Genomic DNA, 17,678 nt, shown 5'->3' on the forward strand with positions numbered 1-17,678 from the left:
ACAACCTCTTTCTAAAAACACCAGGTTGGGTCTCACCAGCCACTCTATTGGTGAAAGCAGGAGGACATAAGAACATAAGAAAGGCCATACTGGATCAGACCAAGGTCCATCAAAGCCAGCAGTCTGTTCACACAGTGGCCAACCAGTTGCCTCTAGAAAGCCCACAAACAAGACGACTGCAGCAGCATTATCCTGCCTGTGTTCCAATGCACCTAATATAATAGGCATGCTCCTCTGATCCTGGAGAGAAAAGCTATGCATCATGACTAGTATCCATTTTTACTAATAGCCATGAATAGCCCTCTCCTCCATGAACATGTCCACTCCCCTTCTAAAACCTTCCAAGTTGGCAGCCATCACCACATCCTGGGGCAGGGAGTTCCACAATTTAACTATGTGTTGTGTGAAGAAATACTTCCTTTTGTCTGTTTTGAATCTCTCACCCTCCAGCTTCAGCAGATGACCCTGCTTTCTAGTATTCTTCTCCCTGTCCACTCTCTCCATACCACACATAACCTTATAGACCTCTATTATGTCTCTCCTTAACCGCCTCCTTAACCGCCTTCTCTCCAAGCTAAACAGCCCTAAGCAGAGGAGAATAAAACCCAACCTAGAAAACAGAAGCTGGGCACCCAAGGCTGGGTAGAATTTTATATATATATATATATATATATATATATATATATATATATAAAATTATATAATATAAAAATATAATTATAATTATAATTTTATATATATATATATATATATATATATATATATATATATATATATATATATAATTAATGAAAATGTAATTTATTGGAAGCACTATGTCTAGATTAAAAATATTAACAAACGTTAAAATAGCACAATGGCATTTCCTGAGGTTGATGTCTCTAACTACATGCCAGACTCGTTTCGGCCTATTTGGCCTTCATCAGTGGTCAATTAAAACCCATGTAACACCTGCACCTACAGAAATATATGCATATACAAACAGTTTAAATCAAATTAGGCATGAATATAGCTTGTATACTATATTACCAATTAACATCTGGTAAGATTGACTCTAGTTGTAATACTGGTTTACATATGTCTCCCTTATATGATGTGTGCAGTTATCAACTTTGAAAAGCAATGTGAGATCTCCAACTAGTACCTGGAGGTTGGCAACCCTAAATAATCTCCCAATGTCAACAAGAGTGTGGCTATCCACCTTTCTTCTCCTGTTACAGCCTCACTAGAGTGCAAAAGGGAAAGGGTGTCAGAAACCTGAGTAATCTGCCATTGTGTGACCTTCCTCTTGGAAGAAAACCCAACATATGCACTATCTTCTGAGAAAATGCAGACATGAATAGACACCCCAATGAGGTGTGAAAGGCTATTGCGAATAGGGAGGCTTGAACATATGTCTCATATTTTGCTCCCTTTTGCAAGCAGGTAGCTGATTTTTTTTTAAGATTGGTTGTCTGGCTGTTGGCAAGTAGCTTGAGCCTGGTTGTTGAATTACATGTTGCACATTCAGACAGAATTGCAATCACCAGTGTCTAAGGCTGCCAGATCCCCTCTCTCCTCTGGCGGGAGGTTTTTGGGGTAGGGCCAGAGGAGGGAGGGGTTTGGAGAGGGGAGGGACTTCAATGCCATAGAGTCCAATTGCCAAAGCAGCCATTTTCTCCAGGGGAACTGATCTCTATTGTCTGAAGAACAGTTGTAATAACAGGAGATCACTAGCCACCACCTGGAGGTTGGCAACCCTACCAGCATCCTTTAAAGCAGTTGTGTCTCCTGGCAATTTGTTGCCCTTTAAAACCAGCACTAGTGGCAGAATAATTGAACTGTCTCCATACTTTTAGGTTAAGGATAGGCAGGATAAGGAGTGCACAGGTGTTGCTCAGAAGACTGCTAGACCATCTAAGCCAGGGGTCTCAAAACTGCGGCTCCAGAGCCGCACGCGGCTCTTTGGCCCGTTGAGTGCGGCTCTCCAAACTTGGTTCAGAGCCCCTGCTCTTGCGCCCTCTCGCGCCGGCAGCCGTGCTGCGGAGCCAGGGCGCCTGAGAAAGAGAGAGCGAGCGGGCGAGTGGGTGTGCTGTCTCTCCCCCCCCTCCATAGAGAATGGCCGGGTCCCCCTTCCCCTTGCCCTCAATGGTTGGGAGGCTAAAGCCTCCCCTCCCCTCTAGCAGCGCGATTGCTGGGCAGGCGGCTCAGCGGTTCCTGCCCCCCCCCCCGCCTATCCGCTGTTGGGCGGGGCGGGCTTCCTTTGGTAGACCTGGCCTCCGGCTGAGTCCCATTGGGAGGCCATGTCTACCCACTGGCTTTCTTGGCGGTAGACCTGGACTCCAAGGAGGGGGAAAAAGTCCCCCTTCAGAGTCCAGGTCTACCAACTGGCGTCTAAGGGCCTCCGGAGGCCAGGTCTACTGCCAAGAAAGCCAATGGGTAGACCTGGCCTCCCAATGGGACTCAGCCGGAGGCTAGGTCTACCAATAGGCTTTTATGGCGGTAGACCAGGCCTCCAGACGAGGACTCCGGACAGGGAGGGGGAAATGGCAGGGACTTACAATTTAATTTTTATCAATAAATAAGATCACTATTAAGTATGATATCAAGTTTTATTCAGTGTACCTATAGTTTAATTAAGACTTAAAACTTTAATTAAAGTTTATTAAGTTAATAAACAGTGTACCTACCTATATAGTTTAAGTTTAAGAAATTTGGCTCTCAAAAGAAATCTCAATCGTTGTACTGTTGATATTTGGCTCTTTTGACTAATGAGTTTGCCGACCCCTGATCTAAGCTGTGGGATCTGACTTCCACAGCATTTCACTGGGGAAGCAGCTCTTGCTGCTCCCCCTTACCTTTGCTGTCTGTAAGATGCGCTCTCTCAGGGAAGTGCTGTGGCAACTCAGCTTTGTCCCCTCTGAGCTATGAAAGGGGAGAAACAGAAGGCGCTTCCCTTTTTGCAGGCACAAATTCACACTGGCAAAAGAGGGTGTTCCAGGAGTGCAAGACCTCAGGGGGCTGACTAAAGTCAATGTAATTTTGCACTGGAGAAATGCTGCCAAGGGGGTATAGCTCAGTGGTAGAGCATTTGACTGAGAAATGCTACCACAACACCCATGCATGGCACTGCCGTGCGACTCCCCAACACCAATGTCAGTGACCCTGTGCCAGCGTTAGTGCCAATTTAGAAGAAGAGTTGGTTTTTATATGCCGACTTTCTCTACCACTTAAGGAAGAATCAAACCGGCTTACAATCAACTTCCCCTTCCCACAACGGACACCCTGTGAGGTAGGTGGGGCTGAGAGAGCTCTAAGAGAGCTGTGACTAGCCCGAGGTCACCCAGCTGGCTTCATGTGGAGGAGTGGGGAAACCAACCCAGTTCACCAGATTAGCGTCTGCTGCTAATGTGGAGGAGTGGGGAATCAAACTCGGTTCTTCAGATTAGAGTCCACCGCTCCAAACCACTTCTCCTAACCGCTACACCACACAGGGGTCACTCTGGCTCCAATTCCCTTTGGCACCCCTTCAGGATTGCTCTGTCCTTGTGCAAAGATAGTTGTAATGATGCAGACATGTCGAAATATGTTCTGATGTATCTACACAGGATGCTGAACGATTGGCTCCCTGATTGCAACTGGCAAGTGGTATGTCAGCTGAACTAGCTTGTTTTTTAGCATTGATAATATTATTGATAATATAGGCTGGGGATATGCAACTGCACAGAAGATGGCAGAAATCTGAGCATGCTCCAACTCCAGAATTAATGTTAGAAATTCTCCTAGTTAAAGTTGTATTCTGGAGTGATTAGATGGTGTCCAAAATGAACTCACAGAATAAGAAAATAATGTGGTGGGAAAATTCAACCAGATTGTGTTCATCTTTTTAGATGGCATCCTTATGTAAACCTGGGATTTGGCCCTCCACACTTCCCATGAATGCTTATCCTGGGTAACTCACATTTATTCTGTAGATCATGATGGGTAGCCGTGTTAGTCTGTTGCAGTAGAAAAGAGCAAGAGTCCAGTAGCACCTTGAAGACTAACAGAAGTTCTGGCAGGGTATGAGCTTTCATGAGCCACAGCTTACTTCTTTAGAAAGCTCATACCCTGCCAGAAATTTTATGAATCTTTAAGGTGCTATTGGACTCTTGCTCATTTATTCTGTAGCTTATCATTTGCATCGCATGAAAGACATTTCCTACCAAACCTTGATTCCCCCCCTCTTCTGTTTGCTAAAACTTGATGATTTATTACGTTATTCAGTTCATTTCTTTCCCCCTCCCTCTGTTTGTGGCTTGCCTTTTAAAACCTGTGGGAAATGTTGCAGAGCAACTAGGGAATAAAAAAGCTTTTCCCCATTATGTCTGTGTTGTGCAGCATTTGACAAAAACCCTGCTAGTCAAAATTCCTATTTGTTTAGCAATAAAGCAGAGATATTCAAAAATAAATTGAAACCACAGCTACTTAGTACATTTGCTGATTGGGTGAAGGGTGATCTTTCCATAGCAATTCGTTTTTTTGCAACTTAGGAATCCTGGTGAAAGTTAATCATGGCAGATGTTACACACCAATAAAAAGATAATAATACAGTTGTCCAGCTTGATTTCAGCAGGTTAATTGGAAGCATCTGTTCTTAATACTGTATTATTGAATGCTCTTCATGTTCTTGGCAGATGCTGTATATGGATAAGCAAATTGTGCATTGCTTAGTACACTACATAGTTTTCCAGTAATTTCTGTGCCATATATTCACATACTTGAATTGATTCCTGTTCTTGCTGAGGAGTGACCCTTCTCAACTCCACATTGGTTGTCTCTCTATAATGGGTCAAATCTTAAGCCAGTCCTCATTGGCACCTTATATAAAACTGAGATGGTTTTCTAGTCTGTTATCAAATGCAAGCTATGCTGGGTAGTACCATGTGTACAAAAGGAATGGCTGTCACTGAAGATGTCTTGCTCAAGTTGTACAAAAATATTGTCAATACTTCACTGAATGTCAGTATCAATTAAAATAATTACAAAGGAGGATTTATGAATCATTATAAAATGATTATGCAGGAGGATTAGTCTACATTTCAAAGTCAAATTTTGTATTGATGCCTGCTAAAGATGTGGGAAAGCTGTTGGCACTTAGTTCCACATTGGGTGGAAGAGTCCACTTGTGTGGGAATGGTGGAGCAAGATATTTGTTGTGGCTTCAAAGACTGTAAGGAACCCAGGGCTTGCATTAATTGGTGTTATGCCTTGTGGTGTAGTGGTTAAGAGTAGTGGACTCTAACCTGGAGAACCGAGTTTGAGTCCCTACTTGGCCACATGAGCAACACACTCTAATCTTTGTTTCCCCTCTCCTATACATGAAGCCTGCTGGGTGACCTTGGGCTAGTCATGATTTTCTCAGAACTCTCAGCCCCTACCTCACAAGGTGTTTGTTGTGGGGAGAGGAAAGGTATGTGATTATAAGCCAGTTTGAAACTCCTTAAAGGTAGAGAAAATTGGGATATAAAAACCAACTCCTCCTCCTCCTTCTTCTTCTCCTTCTTCTTCTTCTTCTCCTCCTCCTTCTCCTCCTTCGTCTCCTTCTTCTGTGCTAGAAAGGGATCTTTGGTTAAATAGGCTAATAGCAATAAGGATTTTAGCTGTACCTTCATGGAAAATCAATTGAGTTACTGAATATCTAAGAATGGGTTAGGGAATGGTTTGTAATGTTGATGGATAAACATTCTATGTATAAACACTTTTTTTGGGGGGGGGGATTATAAGCACAATAAATGTGTATAGCAATGGCAACCATTTAGGATATACTGAAATAATAATAGCAGAACTTGAAGTGTGCAGCAAGAAAGTAATAGTCAGTATTGAAGTCAAGACACTGGATAAAGAACCAAGTAATGATGGTTTATCTAGAACTTGATTTGTTAGATTTATGGCAGCTGGTTAAATTGAGCTTTATTCAAGACTAATGCTGTGCTTTTTATCTCGTCTGCCTTCTACTTTAGATGGATGCTTCCTTACTTTGTAACTGGTAATTTTTTAAAATGCGGAGAGAGCGTGCATTTATTAACCCTTTTTAAATAATCTATTAAAAATGTATTACTAGTAATTTTTTAATAATCTACATTGAATGTTATTTGGTTAAAAAAAAGAATAGTTCTTCACTGCTTGCTTTCTCAATCTTGGGCAAATGTTGTGAATTCAAATGAGATGGAGGTTATGTTGCTCAGTAAGATGAATATTCTGGAGGGGACCGCATTACCCGCTTTAGATAGGCTGTGTCTTTGATAGATTCTGTTGAGAACTTGGAAGTATTTTTGTGCCCAGCAGATCGAATGGAAAATCCAATTGCTGTTGTTGCTCAGAGCAATTCCCCATCAGTTCGTTGATTTTGCCGTCAAGTTACAACCAACTTATTGTGACCCTGTAGGATTTTCAAGGCAAGAGACGTTCAGAGGTGGTTTGCCATTGCCTGCTTCCGCATCACAACCCCGGTATCCCTTGGTGGTCTCCCGTCCAAATACTTGCCAGGATTGACCCTGCTTAGCTTCTGAGATCTGGTGAGATCAGGCTAGTCTGGGCTTCCCATCAGTTACATATTGTAAATTGTGTTCCCTTTTAAAAGGTAAAGGTAAAGGTCCCCTGTGCAAGCACTGGGTCATTCCTGACCCATGGGGTGACGTCACATCCCAATGTTTACTAGGCAGACTTTGTTTGCGGGGTGGTTTGCCAGTGCCTTCCCCAGTCATCTTCCCTTTACCTCCAGCAAGCTAGGTACTCATTTTACTGACCTTGGAAGGATGGAAGGCTGAGTCAACCTTGAGCCGGCTACCTGAAACCAACTTCCGTTGGGATCGAACTCAGGTCGTGAGCAGAGCTTGGACTGCAGTACTGCAGCTTACCACTCTGTGCCACGGGGCTCTGCAGAGTCTGGGCTCCCCATCAGTTACATATTGTAAATTGTGTTCCCTTTCAGACTCAGCCAATCTGGCCATAAGGATCAATGCTTGTGTACTCTCAAGGCTGACATACACACCAAGGCGGGCTACCCTTGAAGACTTCCATTAGTACAAAATGCAGGAACTTATTTGTCACCTCCACTTGATCATTTTAGCCATATTATCCTTACAGTTGATCAATTGTATTGGCTGCCAATTTGTCTCCAAGCTCAATTCAAGGTAGTGGTTTTAAGCTGTAATGTCCTTCATGGTCTGAAACCCATGTATCTGAAGGGTTTCTTTTCCTGTATCTGCCTTGGTACTAAATTTGGTCTTCTCAGCAGCCTCTGGAAGAAGAAGAAGAAGAAGAAGAAGAAGAAGAAGGAGAAGAAGGAGGAGGAGGAGGAGGAGGAAGAAGAGTAGTTGGTTTTTATATTCCAACTTTCTCTACTTTATAAGGAGAATCAAACTGGCTGACAATCACCTTCCCTTCCTCTTCCCACAACAGACACCCTTCGAGGTAGGTGAGGCTGAAAGAGTTCCGAGAGAACTGTGACTAGCCCAAGGTCACCCAGCTGGCCTCATGTGTAAGAGTGGGGAAACCAACCCGGTTCACCAGATTATAGTCTGCCACTCATGAGCAGGAGTGGGAAATCAAACCCAGTTCTTCAGATTAGGGTCCACCTCTCTTAACCACTACACCATGCTGATAATATCAGCCACAGACAGTGCCGGGGCTTTGTTTTATCATAGGCTCTGTGAAGTTTGATGGCTCTGATTTGAGTATACAGAAAAGTTTTCAGTTTGGATTGAGTTTTATCATTGTTTATGTATATTTGGATAGCATGTGGAAATAAACTTGAGCATCAAAGCACAGGCAATGTCCAAATGCTTTATGTAAATTACATACTAAGTGCTGTCAAGTTTCAACTTACTTATGGCGACCCCAGCAAGGGGCTTTCAAGGTAAAGGAGAAGCACAGATGGTTTGCCATTGCCTTCTTCTACGGAGTCTTCCTTGGTAGTCTCCCTTCCAAGCACTGACCCTGCTTACCTTCTGAGATCTGATGAGATCTGGCTATGCCATGCTGCCTTCCCTCCTGAGTAAATTAATTAGTTGCATATTATGATTGGAAGACTTTGCATTGCAGGTTGTTCTAAACACCTTTCTACTCCATAAATCCATGCTGTGGCCAGAATCACCAATTTCTGTAGCAAATGAAACTACAGTGTGGCATAAGAAGAGCCATGCTGGATCAGACGCAAGACTCATCTAGTCCAGCATTCTGTTCACACCATAGCCAACCAGCTAGAGCTAGGAAGCCCTTAAACAAGAAGAGTGTAACAGCATCATCCTACCTGTTCTCCCCAGCAGCTGATTTAAAGAGGCATACTACCTCTGGTACTGGAGGGAGTAGATATCCATTGTGATTTGTAGCCAGTGATAGCCCAGCCATCCTTGAATTTGTCCACTCCCTTTTAAAGCTTTCCAGATTGGCAGCCATGACCACATACTGTGGCAGTGAGTTCCACAAATTAACTATATGCTGAGTGAAGAAATACTTCCTTTTGTTTCTCCTGAATCTCCCACCCTTCAGCTTCAGTGGATGACCCTGGGTTTCAGTATTATGGGAGAGGGAGCAAAGTTTATTTATTATTTATGTGTTTGACTTATAACTCCCCTTCAATTCCCAAACGAAACTGGGCTCAGGGCAGCTAACAACATATAAAAACACATAAATACATTAAAATAGGGTTGCCAGGTCCCTCTTTGCCACCGGCAGGAGATTTTAGGGGTGGAGCCTGAGGAGGGCGGGGTTTGGGGAGGGGAAGGACTTCAATGCCATAGAGTCCAATTGCCATTTTCTCCAGGGGAACTGGTCTCTATTGGCTGGAGATCAGTTGTAATAGGAGGAGATCTCCAGCTAGTACCTGGAGGCTGGCAACCCTACATGAAAATAATAAAACAATCTCCATAAAGCATACTAGTTCAGAAAATTTTAAAACCAGAAAACTAACTGCAGATGGCCAAAATTGTAGTAACTGCAGCACTCAGGCAACCAAAGCCACAGTTCTATTGAAATGTCATAGGCCCAGTGGAACAGGTCCATCTTACAGGCCATGCGGAATAGTTTCTCCCTGTCCACGCTCTCCACACCATGCTTAATTTTACAAACCTCTATCATGTCTTCCCTCACTTGCCTTTTTTTTGGCTAAACAGTTCTGAGCATTTTAACTACTCCTCATAGGGCAGTTGCTTTAGCCCCCCTGATCATTTTGGTTGCTCTTTTCTGCACCTTTTCAAGCTGTACAGTATCCCTTTTCAGCTGAGGTGACCAGAACTGGGCATAATATCTCAAGTGTGGTCTCACCATGAATTTCTATAAGGGTGGTATGATAGTGGCAGTTCTATTCTCTATTCTTACTCTAGTTACAACCAGCATGGAATTTTCCTTTTTCAAAGCAGCCATGCACTGGGTCGATATTTTCATCAAACTATCCACTGCCACCCTAAGGTCCCTTTCTTTATCTGTTGCTGCCAGCTTAGATCCCATCATTGTATATCTGAAGCTGGGATTTTGTGCCCCAATATGCATCACTTTACACGTCCATTGGATTTCATTTGCCATTTAATGCCCATTCCCCCAGCTTTTAGTTAAACATGAAATCAAGTATTGCCTTCAAAGTATCCTCAATATTTCAGAACTCTGTATCTTGTTCCTGCAAGAAGGTTATTAGAAATAAACTACCTGCTGTGTTCTCAGGAATTATGGGAAATTTATTAAGGGGGCATGCCATTTTTGCCTTCCAGAACCTCCCACTAAGTAGTCCCCAGATCTTCTCCTGTTGGTTTTGTGTTCCTAATTTCTGGGGCTCCAGCACCCTGCTGGCAACTGAATTTGCTACCGCAACAGGAGATTTCTTTGTGACACATTTAATTGCCAGAGGTACTCCTGCTTCCTGCTGTGGAATGCTGTCATATGAAATGGTTAAGCTTTTCATGTTTTTTTACTAGTTTTTGCAGCAAAGTCTCACTTTTTAAACTTCACTTTTAAATCCCGATTTTGAGCTACAGAGCTGTCAATGGAGCCATACTGTTGCTGCAAAAATCACGGGAGGATTTTATTAAAATGGTGTGTGTATGTGTGTGCAAATTTCTTGCATACCATCCTTGACATCTCATGTAATTTCCAACATGGCTTTACTGGCGAGGGACAAGAAAACAACACAGTATTTTTGCTCCTTAATCACATCATTTGTAGATAGCCATATGCAAGAAAAATGTCTTGTCTGAGAAGCCTGAAACTTATTTAAAAGATTACAATCTTTACTGCTGCAGTATATGTTAAATGACAAGCATGTGGGAATGGTTGTTATAAGCAAAAAGTAAAACTACACTAATGCGATAAGATAAAGTGAAACATTTTTCACATGGCATTTCAAGAAATGGAATCCACCTAGAGGCATCTGCAGGGTAGGCACCTGGGCAGCGATCCCAGATATCTCTCCCACTTGGAACTCATTAATTATAGGAAGGCCTACACTTCAGCCCGATGCCAAGCCCTGCCATCAGCAGTTTTAGATGGAAAATATAAGAAGATCCCAAGATCTGAAAGAGTGTGGCCTTGTAGGACAGGTGACATAAAAACTATCAAACATGTATTGTTCAGCTGTCCATTTCATCATGGGGCTCGTATTAGTCTTATTGATCCCCTGATCAGTGGATTCCCAGATAAGTTGGCTGAGTTCCTGTCTAAGAAGCTTCTGATGGGGGAGATTCCTCATCTTTCATTCCCCACTACTAAATTCTGCACCATTGCAATTAAAATACACAAAAATAGGGAGGAAAAAACTGTTAAACTCTTTTATATTTTTAGTAATCTTACATTGGCAAGCCACTTTTGTGTCATGCACTAATTTTGTTTATCTTATTAATACCAGATTTTTTAATCAATTTTTGTAATTTGTAGCAGTTTTTACAGTTTTATCAAGTTGGACAATATGATAAACTAACTTCTGGCTGGTCAAATAGTCCGTATTAATAAACTTGACTTGACTTGATCCCAGATACTGTCACGAATAAACAAGCATGCTGTATTATTTTGACAGGACAGCTGAGAAGGAGCTGTCAGTAAGAGAATAGATCCACTTAATCTTGCTGATGCAAGTTGTAGTAATGACTTGCCCCAGCAGAGTGGACTGGAGAGAACTGGATGGAACCGGTGGTATGGTGCAATACCTACAGGTGGCCAGGCAATTAATTATGCATGAGATATGTATATAAGGAGCACAGCCTCTAGGGTTTAGTGTTTTGGGCTGAATATATTACTAAGCCAGAGGCTCTGCTGGAATTTGTATATAGAGCATACTAACTGCACTGTGAATAAAGGAGCACTTTTGTATAAGCTGCTGTCTGGAGGAGTTTCTTGGGCATCTGATTAAATCCGCTGAACTCACCTGGATAGCAGGCACAAGGTGGGCATTAAGGTTATAATAATCAATCAATCATCATTTATTGTGGTCAAAAGACCAATTCAGCACAGAGTTTATAATAATGATAGTTAGTGTTTAGGGTTACGTAAGACTTCCTTTTCAGTGTGGAATAATTTGGCATGTTGTCAGAGAAGGCGATGCAAAGTCAGGTTTTGGAAGCTTATTGAGAGCAGCAAGTCCTGTTGAGTGGGATCCTGGCATGGACGTTACCATATATGGAATGAGAAACACCTGATGTTCAAGCTGGATTCAGAAAGGGAAGAGGCACTGGAGATCATATTGCAAATATACGTTGGTTACTAGAGCATACAAGAGAATTTCAGAAGAAAATCATCTTGTGTTTCATAGATTACAGCAAAGCTTTTGACTGTGTGGATCACAAAAAGCTGTGGCTGGTTTTAAAGGAAATGGGTGTGCCACTATATCTGATCATTTTGATGCGCAACCTGCACTCTGGACAAGAGGCCACAGTTAGAACAGAATATGGAGAAATGGAGTGGTTTTCAATTGGCAGAAATGTTAGACAAGGATGTATTTTATCTCTCTATCTCTTCAATCTATATGCAGAACATATAATTAGGAAAGCTGGATTAGATTTAGATGAAGGTGGAGTGAAAATTGGAGGGAGGAACATTAACAATTTGAGATATGCTGATACTACATTAATGGCAGAAAATAGTGAAGATTTGAAACGACTACTGCTGAAAGTTAAAAGAGAAAGTGCCAAAGCAGGACTATAGCTGAACATCAAGAAGACAAAATGACTACAGAATTACTCAACTTTAAGGTTGACATTGAGGAAATTGAAATTCTTGAAGACTTTTTATTCCTTGGCTCCATCATCAACCAAACGGGAGACTTGCAGCCAAGAAATCAGAAGGAGATTGAGACTGGGAAGGGCAGCCAGAGACAGAGAGATAAAACCTGTGCAACATCTGACTGATACAGCTCCAGGTGTAGCAAGTGAGCAGCCCATTAATATATCTCATAGGTTAGTGAATGTTTGGGGCAACCTCTGCACATTTAGAAGGGGGAGAGTACATGAACTAAGGAAATCTTGTCAAGTTTTGTGTTAAAAATACACCTGAAAAGATAACAGCTGTGCCAAACACATGTCTGAATATACGTCTGTGACAGTTGTTAAAATATTAGTTGTAGTTATAGAAGTTGCACTTTTGGAGTGAACACATATTTCATCTACCAAAGAGAAAACTTTTTTTGTTCCTCATCTTTGGAACTCGGTAACAAAATAGATTTGGGTTACATATAAAGAAATGTCTGCTATATAATTAAATAGTAGTCACTGGTAGATTGAAGAGCATCATCTATACCTACAGAAGGCTAAAAATATACTGTAGGCTCACTCACTCATAGGGAATTATTATACCTGTGAATGTACATACCTGCAACTATAAATTACTTGGCATAATGATACTCCTACAGACTGTGTTAATAAATAGATACATTCTAAGAAAATGGCACAAGAGCATTGCTTATATGGTTCTATGATTTATGAGTCAAATAGAAGCAAAAAAAAAAAAAAACCTCTCTCACTTGTGTTTCTGGCTTTTCTATCCACTGTGGGGAGCAGGGTGGAATAGCTGCTGTCCCTCTAGTAGTCCAACTACGATAACCATTTTTGGTCAAGTAATAGGTGTTAGCCAAAATGCCTGGTTATGAATTGTTATATGGGGGAATTAGCGAATCAATAACCGGCAATGGGCATAACTTAAGCTGGGATGCAACTTTTGTCTACCAGAGTCCATACCATGACCAGTAAAGAGGCAGAAGCAATGGAATTAGGTTAAAAGGAATTTACTCAGATTATATGTTCACACGCACATACAAAACTACACATACACATCACACAACATAGAGAGTCTAGGAATCAAAGAGAGGAATAAAGAGACTTTTGCCAAGTGGCAGGCAGAGGAGGAAATATACTGCACCTCTCTTGCAGAGTAGTTGTCCGTCCTGAATTCCATGCAGCTTTGGGGGATAAAAAGGGGACAGGGGGGCCTATGTGTCCAAGCATGAACACCCAGTCTGGCAGAGTGCCAGACAGTATGGAGGGGAAGGCCCAAGGGAGAGAGAGCGATGGCTTTTGCAACCCGTGATGAACTGGAACTTCTCTGCTGACGAGATTAGCATTCAGGAACAATGGGAGCGATCTGTGCAAACGTCCTGGGGTCGCTGCGGCTGGGTTGGAGGAATGACTCATCATGATATCTGGATTGCTGCTGATGGCCCATTAAGCGGTGGATGTTGCAAGGGGGTGGGGTTGGCAATGACTATGTGACAGCTGCTTCTCATGACATGGCTGCAGTCTGGTCAGTAGTTGCACAGGAACATGGAGTCTCTCTGGCTCACTGGAGATGGCCCTTGCTTCTGTTTCCTAACTGCTGGCTGCACGGAGCTCGCAAGAGCGGCTGTGTCAGTTTCAAACGGACCGCGCAGCAACCGCCCTGTAGCGTTTGGAGCGGGCGCGCAGCTGGGAAGTAGTCATGTGCTTGCATAGCGGGTTGCCAGGTCCAGTCCAGGAGTTTTTAGGCAGGCCCGTATGCTATCATAGGGTTGCCAACCTCCAGGGGGTGACTGGATATCTTCCGCTATTTCAACTGATCTCCAGGTGGCAGAGATCAGTACACTTGGAGAAAATGGCTGTTTTGAAAGATGGACTATATGGCATAGCCCATTGAAGTCCCTCCCCTCTACAAACTCTGCCTTCCTCAGGCTCCACCCCAAAAATCTCCAGGTATTTCCCAGCCAGGAACTGGCAACCCTATAAAGTAACCAATACTGGGAATAGTCACTCAATAGAAATTTCATTATGAAGGAAGAACCTGATTGGTTGCCTTCATAAAAATAAAGGGGCTTTGCTCTTGGATCCTTCTCACCCCTCACTGGATCCAAGATCTGTTAGCTCTGATTTTTACTTCACTTCCTTATAATCAAAGGAAGGTTAATTATCCAAGATAATGAACAGATTTTCCAGCAGGCCAATCAGAGGCCTAGTAACAGTGTTGTGAGGAAGAAGATTATAAGAATAAGTGTTGCTCTGCTGAATAAGACCAGTGGTCTGTTCAACAACCTGTTTCATACCATACTGCCCTGGTAGATTTACAAACTGAGCACAGAGGCTCTGATGTAGCCTCCTGGCACTGGTATTCAGAGGACTACTGGTTCTGGATGTGGACTTTCCCTTTAGTCATCATGGCTAGAAGTTACTGGTGGATCTGTCTTTCATGAATATATCGAATTCCCTTTTAAAGCCATTTATGCTTGCAGCCCTCACTGCATTCACCAGCAATGAATTCTATAATCAGTATGGTTGCCTGCTCCGGTTTGAGAAATGCCTAGAGATTTTGGGAGAGGAGCCTCAGAAGGGCGAGATTTGGGGAGGGGAGGGACTTCACACAGGGTATAATGCCATAGAGTCCACCTTCCAAAGAGGCCATTTTCTCCAGGTGAACTGATCTCTGTTGCCTGGAGATCAGTTGTAATAGCGGGAGATTGCCAGCCACTGGAGGTTGCAATAAATCACCACCAGCGCCACACAAAGTAGGTAGGAATTTGCTTATTTGTTTAGATCTAAAATGGCACCCCTGACTGACACATGGCTTTTAAAAATGTCTCAATGAACGGAGTCTTGCAAACATCTTCTAGTAACCAGATTCCTTGGCTGTTGGGTATGAAGTATGGGGCTGGAAAAGCATAAACAAGCATAAGAGTCCATAAGAATTCTCTTGTGGCACCCTGTTTTCTGCAGCAGGCCTAAGGACACCTGCCTCCACCATGTGTACTTTTGCCGACATCCAATAACTTCTAATGGTACTCTCGTGAAGACTCAATTACTGGCGTCTGCTTGCCGCTGCAGCGGCTTCATTTTTCCAAGCAGTAATTACATGGCACCTAAATTACATTGCGGGTTTTGTTTCTTACCAGCAAGTGACACAATAATTATTGATCGAGCTATTGTCTTTGCTGTGCAGCATGGCAGTTAAAAATACCTATCATAGAAATGCAAGGGAAGGAATGTAATTTAGCTTTCCGCATCTGAGCGTTAAGCCCACATGCTTTGCAATGGCAAGTTATTAGGCAATGGCTGCAAAATGTGTTGATTTTGTTTTATTTTCCCAACAGAAAAGGTAAAATAGTTCTTTGTGTGTGTACTAGGGATGCCAACCTCCAGGTACTAGCTGGAGATCTCCTGCTATTACAACTGATATCCAGCTGATAGAGATCAGTTCACCTGGAGAAAAATGGAAGCTTTGGCAATTGGACTCTATGGCATTGAAGTGCCTCCCCTCCTCAGGCTCCGCCCCCAAAATCTCCAGGTATTTCCCAACCTGGAGCTGGTACCCCTAGTGTGTACCTCTTGTAATTTTACAGTAAATACATACCTACATGAGAAATGTCACAAGAAAGTCCTCTAATCTACTAGCCAGCTGAATTTCTCAGCTTTTTCCAATTCATTCCATCATGTTTATTCTGATACTATTAAAATATTGATAGATACCAATATTAGAGAGGTTCACCTCACCATTTATAAATGTTGTGTATTACACTGAAACATATTGTACTTCCTTGGAAATTTTTGGGGTCATAAACCTGAATTTTACTTTAGGACAACCTCAGAAGCAAGATGTAGACAGTGGCCCTCAGAAAATTTGCTAAACATATGGATTTTTTAAACTGAAATTTCAAGCACAAAACTTTACATTCTTCTATAGGTGAAATGTGGTGGCAATTCTGACCAAACTACTTGATTTGATCTTTGACAAACATGTGCGAGTCTTACATTCCCAATGGAAAAGAATTTGTGTTCTTTCAGGACATATAACTGCAGTAAAGTGATAATAAGAGCCCCATGGCGCAGAGTGCTAAGCTGCAGTACTGCAGTCAAAAGCTCTGCTCAAGACCTGAGTTCAGTCCTGACGGGAGTCAGTTTCAGGTAGCCGGCTCAAGGTTTACTCAGCCTTCCATCCTTCCGAGGTTGGTAAAATGAGGACCCAGCTTGCTGGGGGTAAAGGGAAGACGACTGGGGAAGGGATTGGCAAACCACCCTGTAAACATAGTCTGCCTAGTAAACGTTGGGATGTGACATCACCCCATGGATCAGGAATGATCTGGTGCTTGCACAGGGGACTACCTGTACCTTTAAAGTGATAATAAATACAGAAACAAACCTATGAAGTGTAGAAATTTTAAAGAAGAATTCATTTGAAATTTCCTAGTAATCATAGAACTTGCGAACTTCACCTTAACTCAGAGTTATAAGGGTGACAGGGTATTTGGGAGGCAAAAGTGATTTCCAGTCTAGATTAGCTTTAGCTTCCATGTGTTACATTTTTCTTCTTATGTTTAAGATATTAGAATTAATTGATTGTCCTTGCAGTGCTTAATGGTAAAGATTAATTCATTTAGCTGTCCATTGTATCCTGAGTACTGGTCATGCGGCCTGAGAGGAAGTTCATGTTTTTTTCTGTTCATATAATTTCCATTCTTTTTTCCCCATGCTATTCTTATGTAACCATTTCGACATTGCCCCCCCTTCCCTGTCCTTTTAGCATTTTATTATGCTTTTATGTTATTTTTTTCTCATTAATAAAAAAATAAAAAAATATTCATTTTAAATGTTCTACAAATGCTTTGCCCCAAATTCAAAGGCATGTTTTATTGCAGCCTAGATTGGCTCAGCCTGTTTCTTCCAAAGTTCCTACCAAAAGGATGCCTGGATGACTTAGCTAGCTGGAAGATCCAAGGAAGAATGGAATCTTACAGTGTTTAAAGAAATCTGAGATGTAACAGCAACTGGCAACGTCCCTCTCTTGTCAGTTCACAGGGCTGCAAACCTACAGTAAGGCTTCCAGAAAGCATCTGAGATGCAGCATGACACAGAAAACTGTCCTGCATAGCTGCTGTGCAAATCCCATTCGTTTCAATATTGTCTGAACTGGGTTTTCTTGTAGGGTTGCCAGGCTGCTGGAACCAACAAGCAATTGCCTCCCCAGCAGGCAATTGCCCCCCAATCCAGCGGCTTGGAGCAGTGGCCATGTGTGACATGCTTACATCACTGCTAGGTTTAGTCCCGAAAGCGCCACATCATGAAGGGGCCCTTTACCACTCAACCCCCCCAAAACAGGGGGTAAGCATGTCACATGCAGCTATGTGCATGTGCAACCACCCACCCCCACCCCAAAAACTTCCCGCCAGTGGAGAGGGAGGACCTGGCAACCCTAATTCTCCATATGCCCATTAGCCAATCATG

The sequence above is a fragment of the Euleptes europaea genome, chromosome 8 (assembly GCF_029931775.1).
Source record: "Euleptes europaea isolate rEulEur1 chromosome 8, rEulEur1.hap1, whole genome shotgun sequence".
Taxonomy (NCBI): domain Eukaryota; kingdom Metazoa; phylum Chordata; class Lepidosauria; order Squamata; family Sphaerodactylidae; genus Euleptes; species Euleptes europaea.